The following is an 11,400-nucleotide window of genomic DNA, read 5'->3' as shown; positions in this document are numbered from 1 at the left end:
AAACCAAGACCTTTTTATTGTGTCAATCATATTTCTGACAACCCTTTTCTATCTTTGGAAGTTCCAGAATGACCAGTGAGCACATCTTAGAAACACATCTCTATCAGTCTAGGCAACCCTGCAGGAATATCAATATTATATGCATGGATGGAAATAAAGCAAGAAACTTACTGCAATTAAAACTTTATTGCCAAATTTAAACTAGGCAAAGTCCCTGAATGCCTTGGCCTCTGGCATCATAAACATCATCTCAACGCTAAAAAATAATAACCCCCCAACAAATGCCGTTGCACCTGTCTGAGCAAAGTTTTGTAAAGGTTAACTAACTGTGTTGAGAAATGACAGAAATTTGTGTTTTATATATAAAGCTGAGCCAGTTATCTTAAAGAACCATAAACTATAAAGGAGCAAAAGTTCAGTATCTTCTTAAAGCACACTGTGACAAAGTTGACTGCTTCCTGTCATGGCCCCAGTTTTTCTAATCTTCTAACACCAGTGGACCCCGGCTCTCACCAGCTTTCACCAATCACTGCCTTCTGACTACTCTCACAAATCCATGTGTATCTGACATGACAAAAGGTATAAAGAAGGTGATCAATAAAGGATGGCACAAGACAGAAAATAAGGGATTGTTTGGAAGGATGCACGCTCAGCTGCACTCTGACAACCGGAGGCAATGCGAAGACACCCAAGCTCCCGCTGCTGCTGGAGTTCAGCTCGCTATTTGTTGAATATTTTAGAGGGCTGCATGGCAAGAGGGAAGCAATGAAAACTTCACTCTAGAGTGAATTAAGTAGACTCTGACAGAAGTCAGATCAAACCGGCCAGTAACACAAGAAAATGAGGGTCCTTCCCGTTGACTTAGCTCTCACGACTTATTAAGTTGTTCCCACAGGGGTCGAAACACACAGCAAAGGCCAAAAGTAGCCTAGATAAATTGAAACTGAACTTTAGCAGTACCTGACATGCTTGGAGAAAAAAAATCTAATCATGGTCATTCTGTGGTGAAGTAACTTAGTGACTGATCAGCAGCTGCTAAAAAGTCCTTCTGCTTCAAAGGGAAGGCTCTCTAAGAGGTTTGACAGTTCATTTAGGGTCACTTTTAACCTGTAAATGACATAATAAAAAAGAAGAAAATTACTTAAGGTGGATTTTTTGTGTGTTCAAAATAAAAATAAGACAGCTATACTGTTTATTTTATACAGTCTGATTAAGGAAATATATTAGCTTTAAAACGATCTGGCTGCCGTGTAAGAAGGAATGAATTAAAATCAGATTCTGGCATTTATAGATATTTTACGCCACTGCATAATAATCCTCTGCTGCTGCTTCTGCTTACTCACATATGAGCCAACACTGTTTACAAGGAAAAGCAAACACTCTTCTTATGCTGCAGGAAAGCTACAAGTAATTTCATTCTGCAAAACAGATTCAGTCTGGCAGGATTTTCAAATTCATTTCATCATCCTACCAATCCAGCTGCCCTGCACTGCAAATACACACTGTGTTTGGTGCTTTATTTCTAATTTTAATAGCCTGGAGCCTTTTGTAGGACATGTCAAAACAAGTACAGAAAAAAAAGTATAGAAAATGTGAACACTAATGTTGTTTCTGCATTTCACAGCCATACAGCTACAGCGCCTACACCAGTAAATTATTTTGAGACAGAACTAGATGATCCTGGCATCAAATTTAGGTAAAAAAGGACACCTGTCATACGTTCTCACTTGTTCTGAGTAGCCATCTATCCTTCGTGGTGATACAGCCAGAGGGTACCACATGTTACAGACAAGAAACTGGTACAGTTTTCTGACACTGGGGTATAGCCCATGACACCAGTGTGCAAAATCTAGCCCACTCGTAAAGGTCAAAGATTTTTATAGTATCAAACTATAGATCAAGGGTCATTAATATACAAAAAAATCGCTGATTCTGAGGGGATCAGATGGGAGCTTTGAATGACTCTATATCGAATGACACATTTATTGTGTCATAATTTAAAAACAATGAGCTGATGATACAGTTAATATTAAAAAGACTGTTTAGGAGAAACGGTTATTTTATTCCTTACTGTACAGAAGTGCAAGAGATAATGACAAAGGATTCAGTTCAGTGTAGATTTATAAATAAAAGTATAAACAATATATTCATTGTTGTTGCATTTAATTTCTTTTATAAAGTGTTAATTTCAAGTGAAAAAAACCCAGCAGCTAATATTCAAGAATCTAAGTGTATCAGCATTTTGTAGAAGGACCCGGGATCGAGCCCTGAGGAACACCAAATGCTTGCGCAGTTGCACTAAAAACACAAAGTTTCACCTCGTGTTCAATCGACACCTGGAATCATGTTACAGAAACTGATTTTAAGAACTTACCATGAAGTCTTATGATTTCCTCTCTGGCTTTCATCTGAAAGAAAAGTTGGACAGGTCCTCCTCTTTCTGACTGGTGGTATCAGGAAATCCTAGCTAATAGGTTTTCATGAGGCGAGACAAAACAATCCTATTTTATTTTTTTAACCAATGTTAAAATATTTCAAGTCATGAAATGTGGATTTGCCTCCGTTTGCATTACCAGGCGCAAATTTCACGTCAGCAAATGTGTACTTCCAGTCTGAGGTGCTAGAGTGGCTTATTCATACACAAGGTTTCCTCTGGAGGCGGAGCTTGACACACCTGATTATGGCATTATTGAGACATCTGTCACTCCTGACTTAGATTTTAGTGCCAATATCCAACCAGTGAGTGAAGGTATAAAGGAAGAGAAAACAAAAGAAAACCCAATGTAGGAAGTATAAAGTTCCCACCTGCACGTTATGCCTGGTCTTCTGGCTCCAATGGACTCACAATCAAACAGAACTTTAATCTGCAAAAACATGTACAATTGGACTAGCTACATTGTTGAACCAAGAAGACAACAGCACAGGTGTTAATCTTGAGAGTTTTTAGCAGGTAAATCACACTGAAAAAAAAAAAGAAGTATTTTTGTAGTGGTGAGAACAATGTCCCCTATTCTCCTGAGTGAAATAGGGGACATCAGTATAGTTCTGAGGTATTCAGGTGGTTAATTTTCACCTGCAGGAGTTTCTGTAGGCTCTCATAATATGCTTTTTTTTCCATGGAGGAAATTAATTAGTGAAAACTGTAAACAGCTTTTTAAACTCCCCACATAAATGTCCCGCAGAAAAGAAGCAGAAAGAAAGTCTGTCAACCATCCAAGAATTAGAAATGCCGCAGATGACAAACTCAGAGAGAATGATTCAGAGCTTCAACAGCCTGAAAGAGGAGAGTCTGTGCCACGCAAGAGGTTTTTATCTATGCATTAGCGGGTCGTTATCATTCCGTGGGTTTGAAATAATGTTATGTACTTTGGAGGTGGTGCATGACACACAGGGTTATGGTATTACTGACATGAGGCTGTCACTCACAACTTCTCGTTTTCCAATGCAAAGGTGGCATGTTTTTCACCAGACCACCGGGTTTTCCTAAAACCAGATTTGGCAAGGTAAGAACATTTTGACACACTTTAAGGTGGATGAAGTCCATCATCTCCTGACTGATGACACCTGATGAAGAGAAATGTCTTGGATTAATGGTCCTCAGAAATTTCCCCAAATGTTTCCCCAATGTTCATTAATGTTTTTCCCCTCTTTTCTGGGAAATCTGAGGTATTTTTTCACCAGGGTGGCCCTTTATTCTAAATAGACCACGAAAGTCCCCAGAAATATGAAGCTGAGATCCATTTATCGGGTCTAAATTAGGTTCAGGCGCAGAGTGGAACTAAGATGAATGAAAACATTCAGCTGGCTTTTCGAATCAATGATCTACTTGCAGGTCTTACTTGAAAACTTCCGGACTGGAGATGAGGTCTCCGGGTGGGGGAAGCTTTTTAACAAACATGCACTCAGCCGCTGTGGCGGTGGGACTGGCATCACAAGCAACACTTCCTGCTGACTGCGTTATTGACAGTATGCATCCATTACTGCTTGTGCTCCTGATAAATGAGTGTCATTAATGAGGAGCGGACAGCACCTGGTACTGATGGTCACAATCAGCCTCTGGAAAGACTGAGAGCTAGCCAGCAGGACGCCCTGGAGGACAGATGCTGGCTGTCAAATTAGCCTAAATTAAAGATAAAATCCTCCATTTACCAGAGAGGATGGATTCAGACGTCTAAATCAGATTCAGAGGCACAAAGCTTCAGCCATTTTCCTTTTTTTTATTCTAACACAGATTTAACACGGAAAACCTCTTGTGTTTTTGTATGTTCATGAACAAATATGATCTGCAATTGTTAACATTTAATCAAATGACCTCTGTGTAACCTTAGTAAACTGCTGATGCTATAGACACCTCCAGCAGGTTTTCATTCTGTTCATGTGAAAGCTAGCATTGGCCAAAACCGTGATAAACCTGTCCTGCTGTGCTTTGTTGTTATTTAAAGCACTATTAGCTTTATTTTTAGATAGAAGAAGCTACATACATCCTTTGTACTGGTTATTTAATTACTTTTACTTAACACTGCTAAGGTTAGCTAGTTGGCTCTAATTTAGGCTACTCTGAAAGAATGCGCCAACTTTAGCTTATTGGAAAATTGACTGATAAGATTCCAGATCATTAGGTGAATACCATGTTTTGTTATGTCAGTAGACACGCTGTTAGCTAACAATTGGCAGAAGGAAGACTGATGTCCTGCTGTGGAGGTCGTGTTGGTGCTTATGTTAGGCTCTACTATGGAGCTTATGATGAATCGGTGTTTGGAGTCTGACTCGGTGTTTATACTGTTGGTCATTTGATCACGAGTTCTAAGCTAACGTAGTTAATATGGCTGCCTTTTAATCCAGGAGCAGAAGAGAGGCAGTGAGGCGTTCGGGAGAGAGCATTGATTTTGTCGCTCCACCAAAAGGTTTGAAGCAAGCAAGAGAGCTAGAGAAGATCTCATTTTTTAAATTAAGTTACAATAAACTCACACATTGGCAATAAAATGTTTAATACATGAAAAAAGGTAGCAAAAGGTGAGCCATTTCTAAAATGAGCCGCTGAGATGACAAAACTATGACAGTGAAAATGAGATTTCCTTTCCCAACATGACTCGGTCACATCATGATAAACAAAAGAAATGAGAAATGTGAGCACTTTCCCTGGCTGGTATTTGCTCGACAGTGTGTGCGTTAATATACTGAGATTGATTGACATCATCTCTTCCCCCTGTGTATTTCCACTGATAAGCTGAGACACAAACCGAACGTGACCGGGGTGGAAATTGTTCTGCAATATTCCAGTGATGCAAAAACCTGTAAAATTAAGATGAATGAGCAGAGTCATCCTGAATTTACAGCTTGCTAAAGCACATTACATTCATCAGCCTGACTGTGTTCCCACAGAGCAACCATGGGAATAAGAGGAGGCAGTCACTATGTTTGCACTGACTTGACAGCAGGTTATTAGGGGGAAGCAGAAGGCTACAGGGACACTGGCTCTACACGGATACAGCTGAACACGTCTGCTGGACTTAAGACACTTTCTGTTATTACAACCTGCAGAATTTAAAACGTTCATCACCAGGGTGCAGCGGTTTACACATAGTAAGAAGTTGCAGTGAGTAGCTGGTTCCCCAGTGGTTGAACGCTTTGAGTGACTATTTTCGACTCCAAAACACAAGGTGGGAGCCAACCAATCTCTAACCTTTTTTCCTATTGTGGCCTGCTTTGGACTGACTGCAGTCACTCTCTCAATGTTTTTAGATTACTGCTGTTTTTCTGCAATAAGGGATTCGACTCGCCTGGTCACCATTGGGCTGGAGTCTCCTTATATAAAAGCGAGGTTGCCAAGTTTGCTGTAACACAAAAATTTGTGGACGAATTTCTGAACATCTATTTCACATTTAGGAAGCTCGGGCTGGATTTTGAATCAAAGTGGTTAATAGGAATTTCTGTGCATCTAGACAGCAACAAATTTGTGATTGTCACCAACTTCTCACATTTAATTGACTTTTTATCAATTCAATTCAATTCAATTCAATTTTATTTATATAGCGCCAAATCACAACAAAAGTCGCCTCAAGGCGCTTCATAGATACAGAGAAAAACCCAACAATCATATGACCCCCTATGAGCAAGCACTTTGGCGACAGTGGGAAGGAAAAACTCCCTTTTAACAGGAAGAAACCTCCGGCAGAACCAGGCTCAGGGAGGGGCGGCCATCTGCTGCGACCGGTTGGGGTGAGAGAAGGAAGACAGGATAAAAGACATGCTGTGGAAGAGAGACAGAGGTTAATAACAGATATGATTCAATGCAGAGAGGTCTATTAATACATAGTGAGTGAGAAAGGTGACTGGAAAGGAAAAACTCAATGCATCTTGGGAATCCCCCGGCAGCCTACGTCTATTGCAGCATAACTAAGGGAGGATTCAGGGTCACCTGGTCCAGCCCTAACTATATGCTTTAGCAAAAAGGAAAGTTTTAAGCCTAATCTTAAAAGTAGAGATAGTTTCTGTCTCCCGAATCCAAACTGGAAGCTGGTTCCACAGAAGAGGGGCCTGAAAACTGAAGGCTCTGCCTCCCATTCTACTTTTAAATACTCTAGGAACAACAAGTAGGCCTGCAGAGCGAGAGCGAAGTGCTCTAATAGGGTGATATGGTACTACAAGGTCATTAAGATAAGATGGGGCCTGATTATTTAAGACCTTGTATGTGAGGAGCAGGATTTTGAATTCAATTCTGGATTTAACAGGAAGCCAATGAAGGGAAGCCAAAACAGGAGAAATATGCTCTCTCCTTCTAGTCCCTGTCAGTACTCTTGCTGCAGCATTTTGGATTAGCTGAAGGCTTTTCAGTGAGTTTTTTGGACATCCTAATAATAATGAATTACAGTAGTCCAGCCTGGAAGTAATAAATGCATGAACTAGTTTTTCAGCGTCACTCTGAGACAGGATATTTCTAATTTTAGAGATGTTGCGCAAATGGAAGAAAGCAGTCTTACATATTTGTTTAATATGTGCGTTGAAGGACATGTCCTGGTCAAAAATGACTCCAAGGTTCCTCACAGCGTTACTGGAGGCCAAGGTAATGCCATCCAGAGTATGAATCTGGTTAGATACCATATTTCTAAGATTTTCAGGGCCGAGTACAATAACCTCAGTTTTATCTGAATTAAGAAGCAGAAAGTTAGCGGCCATCCAGGTCTTTATGTCTTTAAGACATTCCTGCAGTTTAACTAATTGGTGTGTGTTATCTGGCTTCATGGACAGATAGAGCTGGGTGTCATCTGCATAGCAGTGAAAATGTATGCTATGTCTTCTAATGATGCTGCCTAAGGGAAGCATGTATAATGTAAACAGAATTGGTCCTAGCACTGAACCCTGTGGAACTCCATAATTAACCTCAGTGTGTGAAGAGGACTCTCCATTTACATGCACAAATATATCACAAATCGATTGCATGTGATTCTAACCTGACTCCATTCAATTGCAAATTTATTACTATTTTATCAAAGTCTTAACACATCAAAATTGCTCTGAGTGGTTGCACAACTGGTCCCATCTTCAAAGCTGAAATCTCATCAACACAGTGTTAGATTTTAGACAAAAAGTCCCAGCAGCTTTGTCTATTTACATTTTGTTGAATACTGTTTTTTTTAATCTTGGGGAGGTTTTTTGATGTTTTTTAATACATAAAACGTACATTGGATCAAGTACATTTAATGACTGCAGTCATTAAATGTACTTGATCCAATGTACGTTTTATATTCATCTCTAAACTTCGTAGTATTTTGGGATACTGATCCGTATTTTGTGTGAAAATGAAAGAGTACCAGTGTTATAAGCTGAGGAAGAAACAGGGAAAAGCAACATCATCTCTGACTCAATGTAAATGAATATAAAACAAGGGTAACAAATAAATAATACTTACAGTGGCTTGCAAAAGTATTAGGCCCCCTTGAACTTTTCCACATTTTGTCACATTACAGCCACAAACATGAATCAATTTTATTGGAATTCCACGTGAAAGACCAATACAAAGTGGTTTACACGTGAGAAGTGGAACGAAAATCATACATGATTCCAAACATTTTTTACAAATAAATAACTGCAAAGTGGGGTGTGCGTAATTATTCAGCCCCCTGAGTCAATACTTTGTAGAACCACCTTTTGCTGCAATTACAGCTGCCAGTCTTTTAGGGTATGTCTCTACCAGCTTTGCACATCTACAGACTGAAATCCTTGCCCATTCGTCTTTGCAAAACAGCTCCAGCTCAGTCAGATTAGATGGACAGTGTTTGTGAACAGCAGTTTTCAGATCTTGCCACAGATTCTCGATTGGATTTAGACACCAGACAGGTCAGGGATAAAGTTATTGAGAAATGTAAAGCAGGCTTAGGCTACAAAAAGATTTCCCAAGCCTTGAACATCCCACGGAGCACTGTTCAAGCGATCATTCAGAAATGGAAGGAGTATGGCACAACTGTAAACCTACCAAGACAAGGCCGTCCACCTAAACCCACAGGCCGAACAAGGAGAGCGCTGATCAGAAATGCAGCCAAGAGGCCCATGGTGACTCTGGACGAGCTGCAGAGATCTACAGCTCAGGTGGGAGAATCTGTCCATAGGACAACTATTAGTCGTGCGCTGCACAAAGTTGCCCTTTTATGGAAGAGTGGCAAGAAGAAAGCCATTGTTAACAGAAAACCATAAGAAGTCCCGTTTGCAGTTTGCCACAAGCCATGTGGGGGACACAGCAAACATGTGGAAGAAGGTGCTCTGGTCAGATGAGAACAAAATGGAACTTTTTGGCCAAAATGCAAAACGCTATGTGTGGCGGAAAACTAAGACTGCACATCACTCTGAACACACCATCCCCACTGTCAAATATGGTGGTGGCAGCATCATGCTCTGGGGGTGCTTCTCTTCAGCAGGGACAGGGAAGCTGGTCAGAGTTGATGGAAAGATGGATGGAGCCAAATACAGGGCAATCTTGGAAGAAAACCTCTTGGAGTCTGCAAGACTTGAGACTGGGGCGGAGGTTCACCTTCCAGCAGGACAACGACCCTAAACATAAAGCCAGGGCAACAATGGAATGGTTTAAAACAAAACATATCCATGTGTTAGAATGGCCCAGTCAAAGTCCAGATCTAAATCCAATCGAGAATCTGTGGCAAGATCTGAAAACTGCTGTTCACAAACACTGTCCATCTAATCTGACTGAGCTGGAGCTGTTTTGCAAAGAAGAATGGGCAAGAATTTCAGTCTCTAGATGTGCAAAGCTGGTAGAGACATACCCTAAAAGACTGGCAGCTGTAATTGCAGCAAAAGGTGGTTCTACAAAGTATTGACTCAGGGGGCTGAATAATTACGCACACCCCACTTTGCAGTTATTTATTTGTAAAAAATGTTTGGAATCATGTATGATTTTCGTTCCACTTCTCACGTGTACACCACTTTGTATTGGTCTTTCACGTGTAATTCCAATAAAATTGATTCATGTTTATAATAATGGATTGCAGTTATATAGCGCTTTTCAGGGCCCTCAAAGCACTGTACAATTCCACTATTCATTCACTCTCACATTCACACACCTGGTGGAGGCAAGCTACAGTTGTAGCCACAGCCGCCCTGGGGCAGACTGACAGAAGCGAGGCTGCCATATCGCGCCATCGGCCCCTCTGGCCATCACCAGTAGGCGGTAGGTGAAGTGTCTTGCCCAAGGACACAACGACCGAGACTGTCCGAGCCGGGGCTCGAACCGGCAACCTTCCAGTTACAAGACGAACTGCCAACTCTTTGAGCCACGATCGCCTACGTGTTTGTGGCTGTAATGTGACAAAATGTGGGAAAGTTCAAGGGGGCCAAATACTTTTGCAAGCCACTGTATATATAAAATGTATTGAACTGTACTCTGTTAGTGAAACAATACACAGGGACCAAGATAAATAACACAAAAAGTATTTAATCAACGTATTCAGATTTCAGCTCAGTGTAAAAGTCTTTACTGCTCTTACTTCCATACACGTTAGTTTCATTTCTCAATGTCAGTGTGCATTCTCAAACAGAGCAGATAAGATTCAGGTGATTTAATGAAAACAAAATGCTATGTTGCAAGAAGGAAAGTAAAAGGTTAAAAAACAAGTGACAAACCTGACAGAACAACAGTGAAAGTTAGTGCAGGTGATGAGTTCTAGTCTTTGGAGCTTCCAAACCAGCGTTGTCAAACATAAGGGCTAGGGGCCATTATTGTTCCGACAATCTGGCCCTCTGGACAGTTTTGGAAAATATGAAGGAGGGCATAGATCTGAGACTTCATAGGTTTTCCTTACTGATAAAGACCCTTCCCATGGACATTCATACTACAAAGAAAGTAAATGAGTAATAGATAAACAAATGACAGAAAGTTCCTGTTTTTCCACTATCCACAACAGAAATGTGTGACTCTTGCAGTGGATTCACTGTAGGAAATTTAAATTAAAGTCTCTGAAATTGTGTCAGGTAACACAAATTTTCAGTTTTGCGCAGACTGTCATTGCCCAGGACAGTCTGCGCAATGAGGTCACAGACCTTTTCTTATAATTTTGATGAGGGTCATCGATGGGCAAAGACAAACGGCATCATACGATGGGAAGAAGAAGAACAGACCAAACCTCAGCCAGAAGAACACCTTAGATCAGCGGTCCCCAACCCCCGGGCCTCGGACCGGTACCGGTCCGTGAGTCGTTTGGTACCGGGCCGCGAGAGTTGAGACTCGGGTGTGAAATGTATAGTTTTCAGGGTTTTTATCGGTTTTCAGCGTTATTTTGTTATCGTTTTTATCGTTTACTCGGTTTTCCTTGGTCTTTTCACGTGTGTTATGAATAAATTTTCTTTTTTTCGGTACCGGTACTAGTTTTATTTTGTTGTATTTATCCGCGACACCTTAAAGGCCGGTCCATGAAAATATTGTCGGGCATAAACCGGTCCGCGGCGCAAAAAAGGTTGGAGACCGCTGCCTTACATGATCCATCCACAACATGAGATCATTCATTAATATGCTGCTGTATGGTTTGGATAACTGGCTGTGAAAAAGTCCTGATCCTGAGCTTCATGTCCACACGGAAAGAGCGTTACTTTTCCAAGTCTTCAAATATCTGGTGTCCAGGCCACTGTGTGCCCAATTTTTAATGTTTATAAATCATAAATCAATGTAAGAAAGCAAGCACTTTGTTTTTTACCAGATAAATCACATTTATCTGTCTTCTCACGCAGAGAGAGACTAACAAGCTTATTTGGCATCCCATCAGTTCAACGAGCACCTTCCAGCCCAGTTATTAATATCCTTTCAAGGTCCCAATTTGGTGTGCCAATTACTCTCTGGTAATAAAATGATTCGCTGCAGTTACAGTTGATTTCTGAATCATCTGTCATATAAAGCCA

The sequence above is a fragment of the Perissodus microlepis genome, chromosome 15 (genome assembly GCF_051167445.1).
Source record: "Perissodus microlepis isolate ML-2025 ecotype Zambia chromosome 15, ASM5116744v1, whole genome shotgun sequence".
Lineage (NCBI taxonomy): Eukaryota > Metazoa > Chordata > Actinopteri > Cichliformes > Cichlidae > Perissodus > Perissodus microlepis.
The sequence above is the reverse complement of the archived record's forward strand: the minus strand, read 5'-3'. Positions refer to the sequence as shown.